This window comes from Callithrix jacchus, chromosome 18 (genome assembly GCF_049354715.1).
Source record: "Callithrix jacchus isolate 240 chromosome 18, calJac240_pri, whole genome shotgun sequence".
Taxonomy (NCBI): Eukaryota; Metazoa; Chordata; class Mammalia; order Primates; family Cebidae; genus Callithrix; species Callithrix jacchus.
The window spans coordinates 4876090-4902618 of NC_133519.1; the positions used below are offsets into that span (position 1 = coordinate 4876090).

General features: G+C 40.6%; 2 pseudogenes; both read right to left on the reverse strand.

Moving 5' to 3' along the window:
• LOC100400181 (prostaglandin E2 receptor EP3 subtype-like) overlaps positions 1-26529 on the reverse strand; it is a 45402-nt pseudogene that overhangs the window by 11511 nt on the left and 7362 nt on the right.
• Positions 18650-20865, reverse strand: LOC144580135 (ran-binding protein 3-like; annotated as a pseudogene).

Consider the following 26529-nt stretch of genomic DNA (forward strand, 5'->3'; position numbering starts at 1 on the left):
CCAGCTGTGGCCAGAGGGAGACATGACTACAGAAGAATGGTTAGAAATACACAGTGTCTCCAGCTTTGGGGGTGGAGAAAGGGAGCCAGGAGGTCAGGAATGAGGATGGCCTCTTCTACATACTGAAAAAGGCAAGGAAACACTTTTCCCTCAGAGTCTCAAAAAGTAATGCAGCCCTGTGACACCTTTACTTTAGCCCAGTGAGATCTATCAGACTTCTAATTTACAGAACAGTTAGAGAAACATGTGTTGCTCTTGAGCCACTGACATGGTTGAGCTCTGTGTCCCTACAGTCTCATGTCAAATGCTAATCCTCAGTGTTGGAGGAGGGGCCTGGTGGTGACTGAAACATGGGAGCAGACTTCCCCCTTGCTATTCTTATGACAGTGAGTGACCTCTCATGAGATCTGCTTGTTTAAAAGTGTGTAGCCCTGGCTGGGTGCAGTGGCTCACAGCTGTAATCCTAGCACTTTGGGAGGCTGAGGCAGGCAGATCACGAGGTCAGGAGTTTGAGACCAGCCTGGCCAACATTGTGAAACCCCATCTCTACTAAAGGTACAAAACATTAGCCAGGCATAATGGTGCACACCTGTAATCCCTGCTACTTGGAAGGCTGAGGCAGGAGAATTGCTTGAACCTGGGAGGTGGAGGTTGCAGTGAGTTGAGATCGCTCCATTGTACTCCAGCCTGGGTGACCAGGTGAGACTCCACCACAGAAAAAAAAAGTATGTTGCACTTTCCTCTCTGCTCTCTCTCCTGCTCTGCCATGCGAAGATGTGTCTGCTTCCCCTTCACCTTCCACCATTTTCACAAGTTTCTTGAGGCCTCTCCAGCCACGCTTCCTGTAAGGCCAGCAGAACCATGCATTTTTGAGACAGTCTTGCTCTGTCACCCAGGCTGGAGTGCAGTGGTGCAATCTTGGCTCACTGCCACCTTCATTTCCCGGGTTCAAGCCATTCTCGTGCCTCAGACTCCCAAGTAGCTGGGACCACAGGCACTTGCCACCAGACCTGGCTAGTTGATTTATTTTTAGTAGAGACGAGGTTGCACCATGTTGGCCAGGCTGGTCTGGAACTCCTGGGTTCAGGGAATCCACCTGCTTCCACCTCCCAAAATATTGGGATTACAGGCATAAGCCACTGCTCCTGGCCCCAGGTAGTTCTTTATATCAAGTCTCAGGTGAACTAATACAGCCACCAAGCTTATAATAATTTGTTATAGCAGCAGTAGAAAACAAATATACCCACACACTAAGCTCTCAACCAATGTTAAGAGGAAGGAATGAGCTTGAAAACGATTTTCTCATTCTCACACATAAAATAGCCTGGGAAGCTTGTTTAGATTTTTCACTTTCTTAGGAAACTTAAAAATAAGGTAAAAGTAAACTTCATTCTAACTCCTATCCAAATTATCTCAATTTCTAAATTTACAACATGCAAAAACGAATGCCTGTATTCTAGTGGCATCAGTTAGATGTCAATGTGTTTGACTAAAAGGTATAAAATTAATATTTTCAACTCAGTTGGCTTTATGCAAAAAAAGCTTATTAATCCCTTCCCCTCTTTTTGTAAACTATTAGAAAAGTTTTGCTTCTCTCTTTCAGCCCTTTACCCCACCCAATGGTTAAATATATTTGACCACTTACCATCCTCTAGAGAGTATTCTGGGCCTGGTCTAGAATTATGTAAAAACTCACTTAAATTATATTTTTATTTTCTTTATAAAATAAAGAATTAGTCTAATTTTTTGCGATCAGAAAAATTCATGAAATTACTTATTAAAATGAGATTTTAGTCATTTTACACATTCCTCCTTCATTGGAAATTAATTTTTGTGAGGCTAATAATTTAAAATTAATTTTATGAGGCAAATATAGGTTTCATATGCCTTACACTGTTTAGTACACTGTAATTTCCTATTGAGAATAAAGTGATTATGAAATTATAAAACCAAGCTCTATAGCAGTAGCTGGCACATAAGGAGAGGCACTCTAGCTTTTCCCAGAAATCATGAGATGTGCAATACAGAGATAACTGGAATTAGATGCAGTGAGCATGCTACTGCCATTTCCAAATGGCAGCAGAGATGGAAATGGGGCTCCAAATTCTTCATCCAATTTTGAACATAAGTTCAAATAAGCATCCATCTGTTGAGTCTCTATATTTAAGCAGCTATATAGTGATTACAGTTTTTCTGTATGTGTTTGCAAATATTTTTCAGACTGTTTAGGCTTTGAGAGAAAACTTTAGGCATGAATATGCAGATTTCTGATAGAATTAATTATTCCTATTAGTGCAATTTTATGTCATGCAAGGGAGGGAGACAAAGAAAAAGCAGGATGCTCAGCTAGCAGACAGGCTGTTCACTGTTTTTAGCAAACACACATATACCCTGCACTATTTCTCCTTTTGAACAGCCTTGTATAACAAATGACCTGGTAAAAGGAGTGGTGAGACCAATTCTAGCAGAACAGAGCTGCAGCTCTTCTGCCAGCCTCTTCCCTGGGTTCCACGTGACTTCCCCAGGCCCTCTAGCAGAGCTTTCCCTTGGTTATCAGCAGAAATAGAGAGCTCTTTATGCACTTAAGATAACCAGGAACACAACTACATCCGTGACCTGTATATTACCCATCCCTGACTACTGTCAAGTACAATTACCCTGTTCCATCCTAAAGGAAAAAAAATGATTTGCCCTTTCCCCAGTGATAATGTTCTTTTAAGTGTTCAAAGCATTAATCACGGAAGCTGTTTTTAATATTCTGCCCTTGGATTTTATTATATTGCAGCAGGATTTATAATTATGCATTTAAACATCTTTAGTACTTCACTTCTTAGTTTAAAAGTGCTTTAGATTGTAGGCCACACATATTTATTAAAGATGATAAATGAGTAAACCCAGAAAAATTAATTCCTGGGAGAGGAAATAAATTGGTTAATGGCATTTAGGCTCAATTCTGGGTTGTTTATGCATTTCCAGTTTATTTGTAATGTAAGTGTTTAACAGAAGTTTCCTCACAAGCCACTTTTTATCTGTGATGTTTTGTTTTCCATAATTCTCTGTTGTTAGGCAATGGAAGAATAACCTGCTCTGCTGGAAATTCCCCTCTGTTGTTTGATAAGTGTATTTCATCATAACATACTAAAGCCAGTCTGGGCCCTTTAAACTACTTAATTACATAATTTGAAGGATTTGCATGGGAAGAAGCTTCACTGTGGATTAAGAAACAATTGTAGTCTTTCCAATCTAGTTACAACGTTCTCCAGTAGTCAGATCACCTCTGGATCCTAGACTACTGTTTTGAAAGCTTTCCCTTCCTTATTTAAGCTGAAAACATTATAAATAAACATCTCACAAACATTTTAAAAAATTACTAGAATTTGTGACACTTAATCTACTATGTAATTTAATAAGATTTTTAAAAATAGCAATGGATTAAGAATCAATTAAATTATATTGTCGGTTTTGCCATCATTTACAACTTTAGAAAAGTCATTTATCTCTGAACTTTACTAAATTTACTAGTAAGCAGTGGGGCTGAACTGGATGGCCCCTGCATACACTTCTACAGTTTTTTTTTCTGATAATTTTTGGTGCAAAGCTGGAAAATGAAAAGATTTTATTTGGAAAAGAATTAAAACCTACAGGAAAAAGGTGTGAAACAAAAGTCAAAATTCCTCTTCAAAAAAACTCCAAGGGGCAAATGTAGAAAAGAGAAAAATTACAAAGTTAGAAGACAGTGTATGAGAACAAAGGACAAGATTCATGAAGCTTTGGTGTATGTCAGCAGAGTACGTGTGTTGTGGGGGGCATGGTGGGGGTATTTTTATTAAAAGAAGTAGCAGATTCTGGCAAACATACTGACCAGGAGTTAAAGAAATTCTGTAAGTCTGATTTAATTCTGCTTCTAGTTTGGAGACTAGTTATCTAATTTTGGTTGTTAACTTGTTCCTTCTCTAAAACGTGATTCACACATACATACTGTATATCATCTCCATCTAGTAGTGCAGTTGCCAAAATTGAAGTGAGATAGGAATAATTAATACCTTCAATTTACATAGCATATCTCTTCCCATGCCACACCCATTATCACACTATTGCATATACTTCCAGAACAAAATGCCTTGACACAAAGAGAACAGAAAATGCTTAGGGGAATACTGCAAGGAAATAAATGTAATATGTCTATTTTCCTTGAATTTCTAGCTAATAAAGCAACTTTAGAAAACTCACCTGAAATATGAAGTTTAAAAATGTTTAGTAATGCAGAATTATTATTCAGTTACTGGATATGAAAAATCAAAATTATAAAGAAGCCAGCAGCCCACTTCCACATTATTTGCTATGTAAGAATTTCACTTTCAATTAGTGTAAACTATAAATTCTTTATGACTTGGCTCAGTATAGCTCAAGACATATGTCTAGATAAATGCTTATCTTTCTATTAGAAAAGTCACAGAATGTCAATATCCGAGTAAGTATTCAAATTCAGGCTGACAGGGGGAAGGCATAATCTATTCTATAGAAGGATTCATTTCTTGGATCATAGATGATGGATTAGCTGGGTGACACAGAAGTAAGAAGAGTTATCTTTACTGTATTTCAAACACCTAGATCTCAGATGTCAAAAGAACGTCTAGATAATATGTCACTGTCATAAAGTACTTTATGTATATTAGAGTACATTAATATTTTTAAATGCTCAGATTTAAGAGTTCTTTCCTCCCAAAATATAGTTTCATTTAAACACAAAATGTTCAACTTTGCTGTCATCCATTATAAAACCAGAGTAAGGCCGGGCGCGGTGGCTCAAGCCTGTAATCCCAGCACTTTGGGAGGCTGAGGCGGGTGGATCAGGAGGTCAAGAAATCGAGACCATCCTGGTCAACATGGTGAAACCCCATCTCTACTAAAGGTACAAAAAATTAGCTGGGCATGGTGGCGCATGCCTGTAATCCCAGCCACTCAGGAGGCTGAGGCAGGAGAATTGCCTGAACCCAGGAGACGGAGGTTGTGATGAGCCAAGATTGCGCCATTGCACTCCAGCCTGGGTAACAAGAGCGAAACTCCGTCTCAAAAAAAAAAAAAAAAAAACCAGAGTATTAGTGACAATTAAAAACAGCTAAACACTCAAAGGAAAAGAAAATTAGAGATATGAATTAGTTTTGTGTGCAGAGATAGTCGCCTCAATATAAAAATAGAAAATCAGAAGAAATCTAGATGACTGACAATAGAGTATTGTTTAAATTATGGAAAATCCTTCATATGCATAATTTATATGTATTCTAATTTTGATATTGAAAATCATGCTATTGAAGAATATTTAGCAACATGAAGAAATGTTCAGAATGTGAAAAGTAAAAATAAATGTTGCACAGTATAATCTAAATTTTAAAAAATAGCTGTGCTTATATATAGAAAAAAATACTAGGAGCAGTTTTCTCTGGGTGAGAATTAGGGCAATATCTATTTTCTTCCCTGTATTCTTTCCCAAATTATTTATAATAAATATGCTACTTTTTACACTTTAAAAAGCAACAAATTTAGAGTAGCTGGTGTCTTATCTATAATCAATCATTTATCCATTTATTGGTAAAGAGTTAGAGCTGCAATCCTAGAACTACAATGTGGTCATTTTAGGTTGAATCCTTAGGAGATCAGTGTGTGCATAATTTAACAAGAGGTAAGTAGTCTGACAGTCTATAACTGATCTGATCCAAACATTTAGCTTGATCAACAATTATGGCTTACTAAATTTCGTGGTAAATTATTGGCATTGTGACAGACTTCATGAACAATACAGCCATGACGTGCAAAAGAATCCTTTACTGTGCCCCAGTCAGTACACAATGCAGGGTAATGAATATGGTTTTAATCTCATATGATAAATTCTTATTAAACTCTGCAGTATGTCAAAATGACACTGCCTTTAAAATCTCATAGGAGATTTTATGAAGACCTTATCTCACAGGAGAATCCAAAATAGATGCATCTTATATTAGGGATGGACATTGGGTGAATATGAGTGAATTGGGGTGTCCTTAAATGTATCTTTCCCAATCCTAATACATTCTCTAGTCAGGGCTTTCTTTCTTTTATACACACGGAAACACACACACACAGAGTCTGTTTAGGGGGCTTCCCATCTTCTTACCACCAACTTCAGCACCTGCAGCCATCCACTTTTTCCTTCCTCTTATTTGACTGGAAGAGGTGACCTGTCTATCTAAGGCAAAGCCTCTATCTATCCCCTGGATACTACCCGTCCTAAGTTTCTGAGACCATGTATTCTCAAGCATTCCCTTCCTCTTTTATGGTTAACTTCTTCCACTTTTGGCATTTTTCTCATTCACATTTTAACATGTCCAAATTTTTGCCACCTTGAGAAAATAAAATCTGCTGTGGAGTTCTCACCTACCTGCATATAGACTGTTCCAGAAGTTACAGCCAAACTTCTCAAAAGAGATGTCTACTCTCCTTATCTTTAAACTAATTCCAAAACCTGCTACAGCCCAACCTCTGTGCTCATAAATTTTAAGACAGAGCTGTTCCCAAGGCCACCAACAAGATTGCAGAATCAACTCCAGTCTTTTGACTTATCTGTAACATCAGTCCTAACTGAGTGTAGTAATTCTCTTCCCTAATTTCAGGTGACCATTTGTTCTGATTTTGTTACTAATTTTTCTGCTGCCTTTCTGGGCATTCCTCTGCAGTCCCCTTTATATGCTCCTGTTTTTCTCTCTCTCAAAATATGACTAGGTGAGGTCTTTCATCTCAATGGCTTCAAAACCCATCTATATGCTATAGGCCAGTTCTCTGTGTTCCAAACTGATTAGTTTCGCTGCTATAGCATGGCTTTGTTTAAATGTCTTACAACAAATTCAGCACTTTCAAAATGGAAACTCTTATCTTCTTCCTCAAAGGTGTTTCTCCACTCATCTTCCCTATCGCAGTAAATCCTGTTCTCTAAAACAGAAACCTGGGAGTTAGCCTTGATTCGTGTCTCTGTGTGTGTCTCTCTACATCTGCCTGTCTCTCTCCACATTCCACCACATTCACCACATTCCTCACATCCAATCAATCACAACGTCTCCAATTAACCTTTTATGTTTTCTGTTTAATGTGTCTCTTCTCTTATTTACGCACCCAATTGACCACAAACTGAGGCCTCCATCAATGCTTGTCTGAACTATCACAATCATCTAACATCATATGTTGGCCTCCATCTGGTCTGGCCCATGCTGCTGCTTACAAAGGATTCTTGTAAAATGAAAATGTAATCTTGTTATTCCAGTTTGAAAAGTCCTTTATGTATACACATTGCCCTGAGTATAAAGTACAAACACTTAAACTCCAAGCTCCTCTACTTGGTGAGTACCTGTTGTGTTCTCTAGCCTAATTTATCATCATTTCTGACCCTCATGCATCAATATTCCAATTACCTTGAACTTCTCACAGGTCTTTAAAAGTGCCAGTTCTTTCATGCATTTGAGGCTTTACAAATGTGGATCTTCAAGTCTTAAAACTCTCATCCTCTGTTTCTTTACTTGAAAAATTCTGACTTATTTCATGTGTGGTCTCAAAACATCAATTTGTTTGATATTTCCTTTGATAAAAGCAAAGCTTAATATAATCTTAATATGGACTCCCATAATTCTCTACTTCGTTTGTCATCCCTAAACATTTTATATTGCTGCTTGTTTTTAATTGTTGGTCTCTCTCAATAATAAAAAATTGTTACAAGGGTACGGATCAATTCTATTTTATATTCTAGGTATATCACAGCAAGGGTCAAGCCAAATAGATTAATAAATATTTTTTGAATTAACAAATAAGTTAATGAGAGCAAGGGTAGAGTGTATCCTGCTCATTTAGGGGTTAACAGATTCTAGAATTTTCTTCTAGTGGACAAATCTACCAACATTCGACCGTTTCCAAGACTCCAGGCCCTCCCTTCCTTTCTTCCTTCATTTCTTCCTTCCTTCCTCCCATCTTTCCTCCCTTCCTTCCTGTTATTATAATTAGCCAGGATAACAGCTTCAAACTAGGTGCTAATGGACTATAAGCATATCTTCTTATCACTCATGATTTTCAGTGCAATGTTCTGGTTTTCAGATGATAGCCAGTAGTAACCCTGAGGCTGGTAAGTTGAAGTTATAGAATGAAAAAGACAAGCAAGTATTTAGTATTTAAAATAAAATATGTTGAATTTAAAGAAGAAATTCTATTGACTATTTAATAACATCTATTAAAAACATAGCCCAAGGAAAAAACATAGAAGATATTAAGCATATTAACAGAGTCTTTAATGAGGATACCATGAAATTTTTAATACATAGTATCAAAAGTCCTTTTATTACTGTAAAAGTGTTATATATGATTCTAGCATTCCTTTCTTAGAGAATTTTTGCCCCCAAATATAAGACTATACTTAACATCTGAAGAAGAAGAATGAAACACAGCAACTAATACCTACATAATACTTACTATAAGAGACCATGCATGCCTGTGGGGTGAGTGGGTTGCAGGAATCATTGTCTTCAGTGCTGCCACTTGGTAGCCCCAAGAGGAGAGGATCACAGAAATATTTGGTTGCCACTTTTTCCTTCACAAGAGCCAAGCAGTAACATTGAGGGTTAAACCCAGTCAGCATAGCTGTCTTTGGAAAGGTTAAGGCCTTGAAGACCAAACTCCCTGTCATAATTAGGAAACCAGAGAATGTTCTTAATGTTAAAAGATAAAGAATTGCCATTGTGGGACACTTTCAGCTCCTCAAGCTGTGAATCTGCCATTGTGTGATTACTCAGCCCTTGCTTATATTGTAATAAATATTTAAAATGCTCCTCAGAATCTGAGATGACACCCCAGTCACAGTTTAATTTAGCACTTGCAAATTCCCTGCCAGAGTTAGGCTTGTACTCAGTATTGGCATCAGAAACTTCCTGACGTTATATTCATTCATTTTCCTTTTCCCAACACAAAACACTCCCCTGGCTAAATTTACCAGCTTTCTTTATAGCTAACTGTTGTCCTGTTGACTGTAAATAGGGACTGAGTAACACTCACAGTTCCCTACCTACGTAAGTGCTATGTAAGCACTACTTGCTGTTTTGTTATTATCTGGATGTTATGTATTTATAAACGGAACCATTAAAGATGTCTTCATTGAGACCTCCCAGATATCTGAATTCAAATCGGGGAGTGTGGCTTTGACAAACCACAGAATGATAACTTGCTACGTCCAAGACAGAAATGGGTTCCGTCTTAACCCTCTTACCCATCAAGGCTTATGTAGCACTATTGTAACTCATTCTCACAATCAGTCTTTCCTTTCATGCAATACATAGTTGACAGCTGAAAACCAGCAAGTGCCATGCTATATTTAAATTATTCATTGTAAACTTTAGTTTTCAAAACTTCTAAAAAATGTTTATTTTCTTTTTCAGGAAATCAGACTTTAAAATCTCACTTAAATAATGGTTAGCACTTACAATTTTATACCAGGTTTGAATGAAGTTTGAATAAGATACAATATGTATTGTATGTGATGCAGAAAAATGGAAAATTATAATGTGTTCATCTTCTATGTTTACCCCCTTAGGTTGCTTTTTTCTCATCTATTGATTTATTTGGATTAATACTATGTTATTATTAATATATTATTTGGATTAATACTATATAATAATATACAATCTTACATTATATTGATCCTATATTATTATTATATTATATTAATATTACATTGGACTTTGGTCCAACAGCAAATAATAAGAACAAGAAGGAAGCAAATATGAGGAAGAACCCTGTCCTACATGACTCAAATGCCTAATGCCTATGAGGATCACAGGCTCCTAGGATCCTGTAAAAAGATAAACAGATCCCAATACCATTGACTCCCTCTCTCCTTAATGTGTGAGCCCAATGAAAGCCATTCTTACTGCACTACTTACTTTCCTAGGGAAAATCTTAAACAAGTAATAACAAAATAATTCCTACAACTATAGTAGGGAAAATGCTTTTGGTGAATTCAGATAAAATCCTGTATTTCATGTAAGTTTTTTTTTTAAGAGACAGGGTTTCTCTGTATCCCACGCTGGAGTGCAGTAATGCCATCACAATTTACTCACTGTAGCCTCAAACTCCTGGGCTCAAGGGTTCCTCCCTAGTAGGTAGAACTACAGGCATGTGTCACCATGCCAGGTTAATTTTTTTCTTTTTGAATTTTTGTAGAGACTGGCATCTCCCTACATTGCTCAGTTGGTCTTGAACTCCTAGCCTCAAGTGATGCTCCTGCCTGGGCCTCTGAAAGCACTGGAATTAAAAACAAAAGATTTTATGCCACTGCAGCAAGCCAATGTAGATATTTTCAAGAATGGTTTTGCAGGAATTGGCAAATAGATCTATTGGGACTCGGAACTATCCAGTTCCCCCATCCCATTTAACCAGAACAGCTCTGTTTTTGTCTATTTCTCTAAAGAGATTTAGTGACATAGTTCCCCAAGTTAAAACAAAACAAAAAAAAATCACCAGCCTAATGTAGTATTATCCAGAAGAAATGTAATTCAAGCCACAAATGTGTGGTACATGTATACCTTTGCATTTTCTAGTAGCCAGATTTTTTAAAAAGTAAAAAGAAATATTTTGAATTTTAATTTACCCTCTATATCTGAAATGTTATGTCAGCATGTTGTGAATATAAAAATTATTAATGCAGTATTTTACGTTTCACTTTTTTGTATTTAATCTTCCAACTCTGAGGTGTACTTTACATTTAAAGTATCCAATTCGGATTAATCACATTTCAAGGTCCAAATAACCACATGTGGTTAGTGACTACTACGCTGTATGATAAAAGTGTAGTACTTTATTGTTTTTCAGGGTTTCCCACCTTCATTCTGTCAATTAAACTGCATAGGTATTATCACTGCAGTGTCCACTATTAGTCACCTACCCAGCGTCCATTCTTTCATCTCCCCTGCTCATCGACATAGTTATTTGCATTGAAGTCTATGTGCTTCACGGCTGACCCCATCCCTAGGTACAGAAATGTGCCTGGGTAAGGGATAATCACGTGACCTCATCCTAGCCAATGAGATCCCAACAGTTTCCTCATTGTTAAGAGAAAGTCATAGAAAAACACTGCTTCTCTCTCCTGTGGGAACTAGGAAGCATGTACTAGCATCTCTGCTGCTACCAGCAGGGAGCAAGCTGTAGGATGAGGCCAAGACTGTACTGTGAAAGACAGATGGGGCAAACCTTGGTCCTAGATGACAATGCTGAGCTTTTGACTTGACCAGCTCTGAAGGCTACCCCAACTTTGGATTTTCAGTTATGTTTTTTATTCCCAAACCACTATATTACATCATCTCTAATAATGACTGAGGGTAACACAAGTCTAGTGAAACTGTTGAGCATCTTTTGAAGCCTTATGTTTTTTCCTTTCTTTGTTATTTTTCACTATGTTTTCCTATTGTTGCTGAAATTCTTCATGTTTAATTGTTACCCCCAAAGGCACCTTTCCAAGCATCCCTTTCATTTTTTTCTTTTTTAAACACCAGGTGTTAGAGAAGTTGTTTTCTAGAGCTCCTTCCCATTGCTTCCAATTAACTTCTCTCTTCCATTCTAAAAACTATGTTGCCTCTCTTACAGTTGTCTTCCCTAAAGGTATGTTTAAATCTTCCCTATAATTTTTATTACTAACAACAGAGTGGAAAAACAAAAGTAATGAATAAAGCAAAACATGTACTGTTATCTTAAATACTCATACATTTTACTGTATTAATGGTACCTATTATTCATTAGATTCAAGAGGATTAGTGGCTTTAGAATAAAAAAAGATTTGAGTTTGAGTCACTCAACACTATCATCTGTGGCCTTAATTTACTTACTCAACAAGAAAAAAAGTAAAAATAAAAAACAGGAATTAATGTCATCTATGTTTCAAGATTTATGTGAAGATTAAAAACCATCTAATATATGTAAAACTCTTAAAGCCAAAATTTATACCTTGATCTTCTTCCTAATCTAGTGTCCTTTTCACTTAATTACTTTATTCCACAACCATTTATTGAGTGACTGCTTGGGGCCAGGAAGGTTTATTGACAAATAAGGCAAGATCTCTGCTCTTAAGCAGTTTATAATTTACACTAAATCAGACAAATAGATATTAACAGGAGGGAGGCCATAAAGCTTAGCGTTTAATTACATAGGCAATAAAATCAGACAAATGTGGATTTGACCCCAAGAAAGTTACTTAACATTGCAAAACCAGTTTCCTCTTCTGAAAATGAAGATGACGGTATCCCTTCAAGTTGTCATCAATAGAACAAAATGAGATTATATCTGTGAAATACAATGTGCATTAATTGTAAAATAAGATTTGTCTACAATGGCCAATCATCCTCATTGTGATAATTAAGTGTAAAGGTATGCACAGGAACTGTGGAGTAAAGAGAAAGGGCAATTAAATCAGTTTCTAGGGCAGGGCATGGTGGCTCACACATGTAATTCCAGCACTTTGGGAGGCTAAGGCAGAAGGATCACTTGAAGTCAGGAGTTTGAGACCAGCCTGGCCAACATGGTGAAAACCCATCTGTACTAAAAATACAAAAATTAGCTGGGTGTGGTGGCACACACCTGTAATCCCAGCTGCTCCGGAGGCTGAGGCCAAAGAATCAGTTGAACCCCAGAGGTCAAGGTTGCACTGAGCCAAGATCATGCCACTGCACTCCAGCCTGGGCAACAGAGTGAGACGTCATCTCAAAAGCTGATAATAGTAATAATAATAAAATAAATAAATAAATAAATAAGTTTCTAGGTTCAGAGAATTCCATCTCCCAAAACAGCAGATATTTTGTACGTGAGACAAAGTATTTCTGAGTGTGAAATTGTGTGAATCATTATAAGAACTGCAAACTGATTTTTATCACTGAAGGTAAGCATATGAGGGGAAGGATGGAAGAAAATGGTATGGTGGTAAATGTGGCCAAATCCTAGATCTTGAGGATTAAAACTAAAGTATCTGAAGCCTTTCAATCTGGGTGAGAGGCTACTACATAGTTACATGCCTGAATTCCATGCGAGAGAGTCACCGTGGTCTCACTGAGGTTCTCTATGGCTTTCTCTTTTCCATAATTACAAGAAAAAAAGATGAAAGCAGGTTTGCAGGAATCCCAATTGCACTGTGTCATACTGGAGGCTTTAGAACCATCAAAACAAAGTTTCTGATTTTGACTGTAGTCAAACACTTTCCCAGTAAGCAAAAAGAACTCAATAGACAGTTTTATTTGTTTTATAAATAGTTTAGTGAAGAAAATAATATATGTAACTTGTACTAACTGAATAATGTTTGACTAGTAAAACTATCACTGGATGTGCATGTTCTAAGCCTAAAAGACACACAGAAGTAAATAAAATTGATGCCACACCTTTATAAAAAAACACTTTCTAAATTGCAGGTATCATAATGAATGGAATCATTTAACAGGTGACTGTCAACAAGTGAAAGCTCTCGTCGCCTTCTAAAGGGATTTGCAGAATTTGCTCCCTAGATACTCAAGCTCCTGCAAACGTTGATCCATTGATGAATCATTAAATATTCTACAGGAAATCTTAATTACTATAATTGTCTGACCAATGCTGTTTCTGTGATTTTTTTTTACTATTCTCAATCTGTTCTTTTTTGTAAAATATTTTCAATGAAATGATTTTAAAATATTTTTGTAAACTAATTAGAAAGAGAGAAACAATATGACACATAACATTACAGTGTAAAAAAGCCTAAGATCTATCAATTACTAGGAATATGATTAAGGAAAGTTATCACATTTTTTATGTCTTATTATTTGCAACTGAAACATGGGAATGAAAAACAACAAACTCATAAATTGTTGTGAAAATTAAATTAGATAATGTATGGAAAGGATAATTCTCAAGTATGTACCTGCACATAATAGGTATTCAGTAAATGGAAGCCCTTTTATATTTTGTGACTCTCTTCAGTTTTCACTCTATCAGTCTCACTGTTACCCCAATTTTTGTAGCAGACACACAACAGGAATGCACACACACACACACACGTGCACATGGCTTCAAAAATATATTAATGTTTCTAATAATAAATTAGATAAATGGTAAAAAATGGACCCGCACTTTTTATTATTAATATCCAAATTTTGGATAACTTTTTCTCTGTCTTCTGGGTGGGAGAGAAATCCCAGCACATATTTCATAAACCAAGTTCTAGAGGTGCTTGATTTCATCCTTTGTTATAGCTTGGGAGTAAATAACCCAAGCAGTCAGGCTGGCAATAGAAGTTTGAATTTTACAAGCATAACGCAAAGGAGAAGGGGTTTGAGACACTGGATTCATCACAGCAGCAAACGTTTTTGTGGCAGTACTTTGGCTGTGCGGCCTGAAGCTCATCGTCAAGAACATGCTGATCCTGCCTGTTTTCCAGACCTGCCCTGCCAGCTTTCTATGGACTCTGAGCTCCTGAAATCCTTCTGCATATGCCCGTTGTACTTGGAATCACAGTCATTTGTTTGCAACCGAGAACCTCCTCTAAGGAGGAGGGTGGAATTCTGAAGTCAGAAGATATTCTATGCTTCCTGATATTGATCTGTAATGAAATTTAATTAGAAATAGATGCTAGAGAGAAGAATTTCAAAATGTTCCCTAATGTCTTTTATAGAGCAAAAGCTAATATTAAGAAATTCACTTTTGGATCCAGGCAAATCCTCAGTCTATTCTTGGGGAAAATTACTACCATTAAATAAAATCAAAAGTCTGCCACCCAGCATGTTGGCTATTAGCACAGCTACTGATTTATAAGAATAAGCTGGTTGCCAGATCAACATAAAAGCCAGACTACAACTCAGCCTTTATAAAAAAATCAAGAAGGAACTTCTTTTTTCTCTAGTCATCTCACTGTGGTGTTAATGGAGTATTTGTAAGATTCTAAGTCTTATAATGCCACCTCTTATTATGCTCTTAACTTACTTCTGGACAATTCTCAGTGCCCAAATCTTTCCTCATAGCTTAGAAAACTCATCCTAGTCTTTGAAAATGAGACTTTTTCATCTATAACTGTTTCTTGTATTTATAAAACAAAAAAATAGAAAAAAATCTATGATGTCTAAACAGTGCTTCAAGATGATGTATTCAGTAAAATATTGTATTATTATAAAAGCAAAATTAAAACCTCACATATAGACTGCAAATATAAACTTATTAACTTGAAGCTTTGAAAAAATAGCACAAGGGCTAGCCAAAGAGCTGCAAAGCTCTGGCTTAGGTTGGTTCCTTAGGAACAGAGCCTGAACTGGGGATTCTGATACGTAGTAAGAAGCTAAAGTTAGCAGCACAAAGTCCTGGCTTCAGTCTTTTATACGGCCACCTACACTTTTCACATCTCTGCAATTTTTGTGCGTCAAGCAACTCCCCCTACCTTTTATTTTTTTTCTCAAGCTAGTTTGCATTAGTTTTCAGTCATTTGCAGCCAAAAAATCTGTATTTTAAAAGTAGGGAATATTAATTTGAGAATTGCTCTCAATTTAAAAGATAAAGAGGCAAACAATAACCGGAGCCAGTTTCAAAAGAACAATGACAACAAAAAATGAGACCTAGCCTGGAAATCAGCATGCTCTAGATCTTCTGGGAATTATGATTCTTATGACATTCTATTACTTTATAAGCAAACTTTGCTAACTTCTGTGCCTCTGTGTGACGGTTCTGATTCATGTCTCAGAAAAAAGGAAATAACATCTATTACATAGAATTTACCTCCTAATTCTCTTCCTTCCTAGTTGTGTAAGCTTAGAGCAGTCACTTCCATCTTGGGGAGCCAAATGGAAAGCCCTATGTAAATAGCTGTCCACCTCAAAACCAAAGGCCCAGAGAGAGCCCTATTTCTTGTCAGAGCCATAGGACAGTAATCAAATAAATTCCAGAATGCCTGGTAAACTCTGTCCCCAAAACACCATGTGAATATGTGCACTTCTCCGCTCCAATCCCAGTTGTCACCACCTCTTACCTAGATGACTTCAACAGCCTTCTACCTGATCTCCCTACTCCCATTAGTGCCTTTCTGCAACTGAGCCCCACATCGCTGCCAGAAGGATGCTTCTGGGTTATTCTGGTACACTGCTTTATTTTCTTAATGGTATTTATCACAATCTGACTTCTAGTCTATTTGTTTATTGCCTCTCTCCTTCTTAGAATGCTAGTTCCCTAAGAACATGAAACTAATCTAACATTTTTATCACTACATTTTCTTTTAATAAGTTCATGTCCTTTGTAGGGACATGGATGAATCTGGAAACCATCATTCTAAGCAAACTGACACAAGAACAGAAAATCAAACGGCACACATCCTCACTCATAGGTGGGTATTGAACAATGAGAACACATGGACACAGGGAGGGATGCATCACACACTGGGGTCTGTTGGGGGGACTAAGGGAGGGACAGCAGGGGGTAGGGAGGTTGGGGAGGGATAACATAGAAAAAAATGCCAGATATAGGTGACGGGGGGATGGAGGCAGCAAACCACATTGCCATGTATGTACTTATGCAACAACCCTGCATGATCTGCACATGTGCCCCAGGACCTAAAGTATCATAAAAATAAATAAATAAATAAATATGTGTGTGTGTGTGTGTGTGTGTGTGTGTGTGTGTGTGTGTTCCTTTTGTCATTTTTTTCCCCTGGGTTTGACATAACAGATATTTTATAAGATGATATATATAATTTTTTGTTCACATGAACTGAAGTAGCAAAGTCCCTTTATGTTTGCCATATTTACAAAGTAAAGTGCCTGGCACAAAATGCACTGGAATCTAGGGCAGCTGTTGCATGTAAATGCACATGAACTTACATTGCTAATATCATTGTTGATCCACTTATAACTCGTGCAATAAAGTATGTATGCAGTGACTAAGTTTCAGTGAAAAATATAATCTTTGTGATTAAAAAAGTAAAATAGAAATAAATTTAGTATGGTTTTAACTAATCCAAAAGCTTGTATTAGCACTGAAGGGTGGAAGCAAAAGGGAGGACAGATTCTGACTCAGTCAATACAAGGGAAGTGATATTTTTCCAATAGAAAAAACAGCTGGGGAAGAAGGCAGCAAACCACATTGCCATGTATGCACCTATGTAACAATCTTGCATGTACTTCACATGTACCCTGAAATCTAAAATGCAATAAAATATGTATTTTTAAAAAAAGAAAGAACAGCTCAAGATGAATGGGGTATTCTTTTTTTTTTTTTTTTTAGGAAAAGATTAATGTAGTTCCCACATACATTTCATATGACAATCTTACAGAAATGTTCCAAAACACATGGGCGTTATCTGGTTGTACTCATCACTAGCTGGCTAAGGCTTAAAGCAGAGATGTGTGACTGCATCTCTCGGGAGGGCCTCTGGTTCTTCCCTGGCTCAGGCTTGCTGGGGGCTGTGGGCCAGGGCTCTGGCCACCTAGAGGAGTGGGCGGCACAGCTGCAGAAGGTGGCCTTCTCTTAACCCTCTGACAGTGGAGCTCGGAGATTTCCTCTGAGGTCCTGAAGAGGCCCTGTGCCCAGGGGACCTCCTCCTCTGCCTCCCCAGGTAGGTGGTGCCAGCTGGCTCTTGGCCACACTCCAGTCAGGTGGGCACAGGCGTCCACTCCAGTGTGCTGCATGCTTGTGAGACCACCTGTTCTGGGACCAGCCCCCAAGCTCCTCCACCAAGACCTGGCGAGGGTCCTCCTCTGGCTCTCACAGAGGCCCCTGGCCCTGGACAGTCCTGGGGGCAGTGATGCCTGTGGCTGGAGAGGGATGGCCAACAGTGGGAAGCAGTTTGTGCCTGGTGCCTGATGACACTGAACCACGTGACAGACAGGGATTGGGGGCGGGCAGGGAACCCTGGGAACCCTTTCAGGTCCAGTGACCTTTTCCCAGATAGGCACTCTCCAGGCCTAGGTCAGACAGGGCCCCAATTCCTCAGTACCCCCTGACTCAGCCTGGAGGAACCTGGGGTGGGAAAGAAGTGGGGTCCCTGCCCCCACCTCAGAGGCCAGAACCACAGGTGAGGGACAGACACCTCGACAGAGCTGTGCCTGCTCAACGCTGGAGAGCATCTTAACCTAAGAAACCAAAACAAAGCCTTTGAAAATCAAAAGGAAAAAAGATGTAAAATACACACCCCACCAAACAGAAAGGGGGAAATGGGCAATGAAGATAGTGGTTAACAGCACGTCCAACAGGCCCAGTGTCTACACTCCTGTGGGCAGCTCCCCAGGCTGGGCAGGGGTCCCAGGCCTGTAGCCAAAGACCCCCTGGAGGGGGCAGAAGGCCAAGGGCCAGCTACTCCCCACAAGGGCTAGGCGCCACAGCAGGGAGAAAAGGGTGTGGGCGGGGCAAAGCCAGGGGCTCTGGCTGGATACGCAGGGTGAAGGAAGGAGGTCTCCAGTCCCAGTGAGAGGCTGTGAGGAGTCTTAATGTGCCATTTCAATTGAAAGGAGAAGAGGGAGGAAATGTTCTTGTTTGTTTCGCCCATCAGTATGATGAGGTCTCATGTCCCAAAACACATTCAGGCAGTTTCTGAGTCTGCTTTTGAACAGGACACGCGGGTCCAGACTGTGGCCAGCCCAGTGGGGTGTGTGTTTCCCAGCCGGGCACCTGGAAGCTGCCTGTGGGGTTGGGGCGGGTGGGCAGGCGGATAGACAGACAAAGCAGCAGCCTGGTGTGCAGCTGGGCTCCCGGCCGCTATGTGCTCCCAGTCGTCTGCCCGTCCCCTTCGTCATTAGCACTGGCTGCAGTTGCCCCTGAAGGAGCCAGGACGTCGTCGTCACTGTCATCCTCCTCGTTGGATGGGGCTGCTCCAGGCTCCGGGGCGGGCATCTTGGCCACCTGCTCCCACTCCCCGAGGCTGCGTAAGGCCAGGATGCGGTGCTGCAGGGCTGCATACAGCTGACCTGTGTCCTTGGAGCTGGCCGAGATCAGGAAGACCTTCCCGCCCTGGTCCTCGGTGTCCATGGCCATGATGCGGATGCTCTTCTCGCTGGCCTTGTCGATCTGCATCTGGGCCCACAGCTTGGTGTTGAGGATCAGTCGCAGGCTCCCCTGGGTCCGCATTACTAGTCGGGACTGTAGCGTGCCATCGTCAGTGGACGCCATGTCATTGAGTCTGAGCAGCCCCCGGCCTCTCTCCACCCAGGACTGTGAGGCCTTGTCAAAGACAAAGAGCTTGCACTGCATCTGTAACACGTTGCTCTCCGCCTCCTCCCCGTGATGACTTCCACTTTTTTCCAACAAGCACTTCCGCTCCTTTGCCTTGGTGTAGGCGGCTGCCGACTTGGCCAGGGACTCCTTCTCGGGGGTGGCCTCTTGGGATGAGGACGTGGACCCCGCGTTGGCAGCTGCATTTTCCCTACTGGCATCTGAACTGACCTCATTTAATTTTGGAAAGCTCAAAACTCGCTCACTCAAATTCTGGCCAAATACGAGTTTGTTGCTGGAGGCATCGGCACTATTGGTTGAGTTCTCTAAACTGGAACTGATACGCTGAAGGAAATAGTTTGTCCGGCCGGTGTGTCTGCGCTGGGGTGTCCAGCACTCTCCATGTCGGCTTTGTCCACACTCTCATTGATCAGCTTAACTCCGTCCCTCAAGTTCTGCCCAAGTACAAACGCTTGTTGTGTGGTGGGGTCTTTTTTCTCACAGGCTTCCTCTTCAGAGGCATCGCTGGACTCATTTTTCTGGGGCTCCTTCTCCTCAAGTGCACACACCTCATTGGCAGCTTGGGAAGGACTCTTCCCTGCAGGGTTGTCAGGGGATGCTGCTGGCACGGCCTCCGTGCGGTCGGCTGGGAGGCTGACCCCATTGGTGCCACTGCTGGGGACCATCTGGGACAGCGCCTTTGGCTGCGCGGCCTGATCACTGCCATAGGAAGCACGCTCCGCTGCTTTTCCCTGGGCTCCTGGCTTGGCAGACCTGGCTGGGGGCCTGGCCGTGGATCAGCTTTGGCGGCTTCACCCAAATCCACTGCTCCTCTCCTCTGGCTCGGAGTCGGAATTGCCTGCAGATGGCTGGGCAGACCTCGCTGGGGGCCTGGCCGTGGATCAGCTTTGGCGGCTTCACCCGAAGCCACTGCTCCTTTCCTCTGGCTCGGAGTCGGAATTGCCTGCAGATGGCTGGGCAGACCTGGCTGGGGGCCTGGCCGTGGATCAGCGTCGGCGGCTTCACCCAAATCCACTGCTCCTCTCCTCTGGCTCGGAGTCGGAATTGCCTGCAGATGGCTGGGCAGACCTGCACTGGGGGCCTGGCCATGGACCAGCCTTGGCGGCTTCAACCCGAAGCCACTGCTCCTTTCCTCTGGCTCGGAGTCGGAATTGCCTGCAGATGGCTGGGCAGACCTGCGCTGGGGGCCTGGCCGTGGACCAGCCTTGGTGGCTTCAACCCGAAGCCACTGCTCCTTTCCTCTGGCTCGGAGTCGGAATTGCCTGCAGATGGCTGGGCAGACCTGCACTGGGGGCCTGGCCATGGACCAGCCTTGGCGGCTTCAACCCGAAGCCACTGCTCCTTTCCTCTGGCTCAGAGTCGGAGTTGCCTGCAGATGGCTTGCAGGAGCTTCATGGCATCATAATATCATTTTTCATACTGACTGTGAGGGTGGGAACTGGGTTAAAGAGAACGTTCTTTCTCGCTTCACAGGAGGCCAGTAATTTCCATCTTCTCGATCAGAATCTTCTCCGCCTTCAGGACTGGAGCCGCCAGCTGACCTCTTTTGTCCTTTATCCTTCTGAAACACAAAGACGGGCGGAGCAATGGCAGGCTTTTCTTCGTTCGCCAGGTCTGCCATCTTACTTCCTTAAGCCCTCCCACAAGGCCCCGTGCCGCCCGGGCTCGCCTGCTTTCTCGGAATGGGGTATTCTAAGGCATCATGGCATGTAGGGAACAGCTTGGCCTGTCAATCCCAGCCTGTTCACTTAATAGCTCTGCTACCTAGAGGAATCACTCATCCTCTCAGCTTTAGTTTTCTCATTATCTATAACTTTGGAGACAAGAATGCCTATTTCATAGAGTTATTGCAAAAAATAAAGAAAAGTATGTGCGAGAAACAGCCTGCCACAAAATTTCCTACTAGTGAGGGTGTTCAGTAAAGTGGAAACAAACACAGCTGAAACAATTTCACTAAGAATATTCTAGAAAGACATCAACTATTAGATGAGTTGTTTTCCTAAATGACCTTTGTGAATTCATATTTTATAATGCCCACTATCTTGTTTTACAAATATAGGACAGTACAGAAAATCAATACAACTTGCCCAAAATGAAATACAAATTCTCATTCCTAATCTTAAGCAATATTCTTAGGTGTTTCTCCCTCTTCCTTCAGTCTCTATTTTACTGAATCTGTATTTCTTGACATTCTCAAATGTACTTCTACAAAAACAGACCTGCTTACCATTCCCAGCACATTCAGTTCAATGTTTTCCATGGTGTATCATCTGTACAGACCCACTGCCACTTCCCCTCTCCCACCAATTTTAAGCCAAGCTACTTCCCACTCTTTTTTTTAAAGCAACATTTGAGAAAAAAAGTTTTTCTTTTTATTAATGTCTCTACATCTCCATCTGCCCCCAGTCCTGGAGGGCTCTGATGCTCCACCCATCTAATCCATTAGGCAACCTCGAGTGGTCTGTTAAAACATAAAGCAGATCAAATCACTCCCCTAAAGCGTTTAGTTGTTTTCCATTGTACTTGTGGTAGAAATCTAAACTCACAAGCAAAAACGACAATGTTATGAATTACCTGGCCCTGCCTACCTCTCCACCTGGCCTTGCAGGCACTCTCCCTTTTATTCACTCTAATCCATCCATCTTGCCTTCTTTCAATTTCTCCAATGCTTCCAGTGTATTCCTACACTGATACCTTCACATCCTGCTCTTTCTTCCTTGAAGTCTTTTTTTTTTTTTTTACTTTAAGTTCTAGGGTACATGTGCAGATCTTGCAGGGTTGTTACATAAGTATACACATGCCATAGTGGTTTGCTGCCCCCAACCCCCTGTCACCTACATTAGGTGTTTCTCCTAATGTTATCCCTCCCCAATCCCCCACCCCCGCTATCCCTCCCCTAGTTCTCCATCCCCCAACAGACCCTGGTGTGTGAAGTCTTATCTTTTAAGACTTATCATAAATGACCCTTTTTCAGAGATGCCCTCCCTAACCCCAATGTATCAACAGGAGGCCTTTGACACTCTCCCAAAGCACCTTTCTCTTGCCTTCATAGTGCTCATTTTTGATGTATAAAAAGGTATGCCAGCATCCATCTGCACTTCTCTGGTCAAGTGGGCAGAGCAAATTACATTGGAGCAGAAGATTGAGAAGAATTACTTATTTTGGTAAATTTTGAATCGTTAGCTTTACATAGTGCAAATTGTGTGCCATAACAAAGGAAAACTCACACAACACTCTGTGGTATAGCCGGTCACTTGGGAAGAGGTCGATGGTACTTAAGGGGCTCAGCGCCTTCTGTGAAAGAAGAGACCAAGACACTGAACTTCTTCTCTCAAGATCTGAAGCCAAGAAACATGAAGCAGAGTGTATTTGGCCACATTCACTACGGGGAAAAGACATAAAAACCTTAGAAGAAAACTTATTGAAAGGAAAAAATTGGGTATGGTGGTGCACACCTAATAGTACTACTACTCAGAGGCTGAGGCTGGAGGAGCACTCGAGCTGCAGTGAATTATGATCGCACCACTCTACTGCAGCCTGGGTGATAGAGCAAGGCACTGTCTCAAAATAAATAAATTAAAAAGTAAAAGAAAGGGAAAGACAAATTTGTCAGGAGGTAATCTGTGTACCACCCATAGCCTAATGCCCCCAGAGGGAAGGCTGATTCCAGAACAGCATATGGCCTGAGGCCAGCAGCCCTTTGAGTCCATATACTCACTCTAGCAGTGGTTGTGCTCTGGAGAATTGCAGCTGAGCATTACGGCTGGAGTCATAGGTGTGAATTAATGTGCTCCCTAATTATGGAGCCCAAGCACAGACCCAGTACAGTTGGGGCCAGGCATGTTGCATTCGAGCAATTATGCAGCAGTGGACCAGCCTACATGAGGCCTAGCTCTTGTGTGGTAATAAGGGCAACCACAATAAGACTCATCAGACTAGTTACATTTGCTTATTGGAATGACTGTTTATCTACTGTCTTCTACCTTAGTAGACCAAAAGCTCCATGAAGGAAGATAGTGCTCTGTTTGGATTACCGTCAAGGCTACCATGAAGAGCTGCACAGATTGCATACTGCTCAACTCCAAAGATTGTCATTATCTTACAATATAATGTGAATAGCATCCTCTCGAGCAACGTAATTGCTCAATCTGTATGGCCACATGAATCAGCACTGGCCACCACTGTATTGCCAGGGTGATGAGAGTGTCAGTCACATAACAAGCTCTCAATAAATATTTATAGAAGCATTGGATGAAAGAATGTATGATCCATTTTGCCCACTTGTGTACATTTCTACGCTTCTTCCCATTAAGTCTTAAGGTATTTTCCCCCATGTATCTGAAATAGTATGTCCAATGGGGGCTATTTAATCTATTTAGAGGCACAGGAAGTGAGAAAGGAAGATTAGAGTTGTTCATTGTTTTATCTCACTGATGAGAAAAGGAAAGTCCAGCAAGATAAAGTGACTTAGATCACATGACAAAGCCATGACCAGACCCAGGTCTCTTGCCATCCAGTGTCTTATTCTCCTGTGGCCCTCACTTGCTTCTTCGATAAATTTCTTCTGTTCTTCTTATGAAGCAAAGAGGAGTCCTCACAAGTCAGGGGTCACATAATCACTGATGCTACCCTGTGGTTAAACAGCTGGCTGTTGAGGCATTCTTCTGTTTGGGAAAATATGAAAGTATATGATCTGCCAGAAGCTCTAACCCAAATAAGGTTGTTGGTAGCAAGATGTTACCAATAAAATTTCATACATCAAACAGCAATTAGAGCTTCACTTTACTGTCTTGTTACTTTCTCAGAATGATTCTTATCTTTTACAATCACTCTTTCATCATTTCAACATTAAAAACATACTTCTTTTTCTAAGTTTTTATGAATCACGATAGCAGCATATTCTCAACCAAGGAAAATGACAATAATTATGTATTCAGAAAGAAAGACAAAAAGATATACAAATCAAAGTTACTTTCAGGAAATAAAAAATTAGTGAAAAGTAGATTTTTAAAATTACACTTACTATTTGGGGACCAATTATTGTTTGAAATACACAGGCTTCCGGTTCCAACATGACTTTTTGTTTCTGTTTTACTGAGTTTTTAAAATAATAATGGTATTTGGTGGAAAATTTATCTTGTATTTATGTTGCATGACTTTTATCTAACTTAGTAGGTATTTTCTTTTTTTCTAACATAAAGTGTGAATAATCAAGCCTCTGCTTCCATTTCTGCTACCATTTTTCATTTTAGATTGATGATGCTTCAAATATCTATCATAAAATCAGTTCTGCTGAAACAATATATAGATTTTAAGTTAGCACCCACATGAGTCACTGAATTGTTCTCCTTATAAATGTTGTCCCATACAATATCTGGGAGGGCTGCTGCATAGGAAAATAACACTTTGTGCTCTTTGCAGGCTGCAAATAATATTAATGTGCTGTCAGGACCTGCTCAGACTGTGTGAAGCAGTTTACAGCTCTGATTCGCACACTTTGGTCTGACTTAAGGCTTGTGTTAATTCAATTCTGGGCTGTCAGTCAGCAGCAGAGGTTCTTTTCAGCCCCAACATTCCTAATTACCTGTGAAAAGATAAAGACAACTGAGGGAGAGACTCTCTCAAGAAGTTTGCAGAATGGCTTGATCCCAGACAACAGTTAGATGCACAATTAATGCAACTCAAGATTCAGTTCCCAACAGGTGTGTGCACATATAAGATAACAGGAGGAAGACCTGACTGGAAACAGCTCACATGTGACAATGTGGGTGCTAGCAAGACCCACATTCAAGCCCAACACAGAGGAATGACTATTTAGGTGGGGAGGGGAGCAGCTCACTGCAGGTGAGTCCTCCCCTTCTTAGGGCCATAGAGCAGAAAAGAGCATTCCAGACTTGTGTCAGAGGTCTTCAGGACGCAAGGTACTAGCTTCTCCCTCAGATGTAAGGGAAAGGGGAAATGGGATCAGTGTGTTTTGGAGTTAGAGAGCTAACTAGAAGCTGTAAAGAGGAATAAATTACAGGGCTGAGAGAGTGCAGAGCAGAGACGGTGGCAGGGGGAGGGAAGAAGGGATGAATTATGCACAGGTGGTTTACCATTTTTCTTTCTTTCTGTTTTTGAAGGCTGCATTCCCTACCACATTTTTTTCCCCAGTCAACTATAACTAATCAAGCTGTGAAACACTACTCTCCTCTTTTCTCCAGTTTACTAAGGGAAAGATCTATCTCAACACAAGAGCCAACATTACTATCCAGTAAAACATCACAATAGTATTCCTAATATGGAAGGAATATTCCCAGCTTGCTACAAGACTCGGTAATAAAGCATTTTTATAGTAATATGCTACCCAATTATTTTCACATATTAATTTTGTTGGTTTTCATTATAATACTGTGAAATGAACTGAGTAGACGTTTTTATTTCTGTTTTCCAAAAAAGAAAAGAAAAGAAAAGAAAATGATTCACAAAGACATTAAGTGAATTGTCTAAGGTCAAAAACTAATTGCTTATTTACATGGGACCAAACCCTGTCTTCTGATTTGGTTGCTCAAGTATTCAGTCAAGGCCGTGGGGGTGGCTCAGGCCTATAATGCCACAGCACTTTGAGAGGCTGAGGCAGGTGGATCACAGGAGAACAGGAGTTTGAGACCAAACTGGCCAACATGGTGAAGTCCTGTCTCTACTAAAAAAATACAAAAATTAGCCAGGCATGTGGTGGTGCATTCCTGTAATCCCAGCTACTCGGGAGGCTGAGGCATGATAATCGTTTGAACCCCGGAGGCAGAGGTTGCAGTGAGCCAAGATTGTGCCAGTGCACTCTAACCTGGGCAACAGCAAGACTCTGTCTCAAAAATAAATAAATAAATAAAAATATAGTATTCAGTCAATAAGCATGTATTGGGCAGATCTTACAGGGCAAGTAGTTATGATCATTTCTAGGAAACAAATAATGTGCAAGACAGACACTGTACTTGCCCTTAGCAGAATGAAACATTGGAAAGACAATAAATCAACGTCTCCAATTAAGTGTGACTCAGACTACAAGAGGAACATGCAGGGTATCGTGAGATAAAATGGTCAGGGCACCTAACCACAGCCTAGAGAGGATGAAAGAAGGCTTCACTAGAAAGGTACTTCTAACTCGAAATCTTAGCCAATCCAAGAGAGGTGGGTGCTTCGCAGATGCTGTTGAATGGCTGAGGGGCAAAGTGGTAATGGAAAATGGAGAGGGAAGTGTTCTGTGTAAAGAGAGCAGGGTGCAGGAATTCACAGAGAATGTCCACTCTGTAGTGCTACTTCTATGTTGTA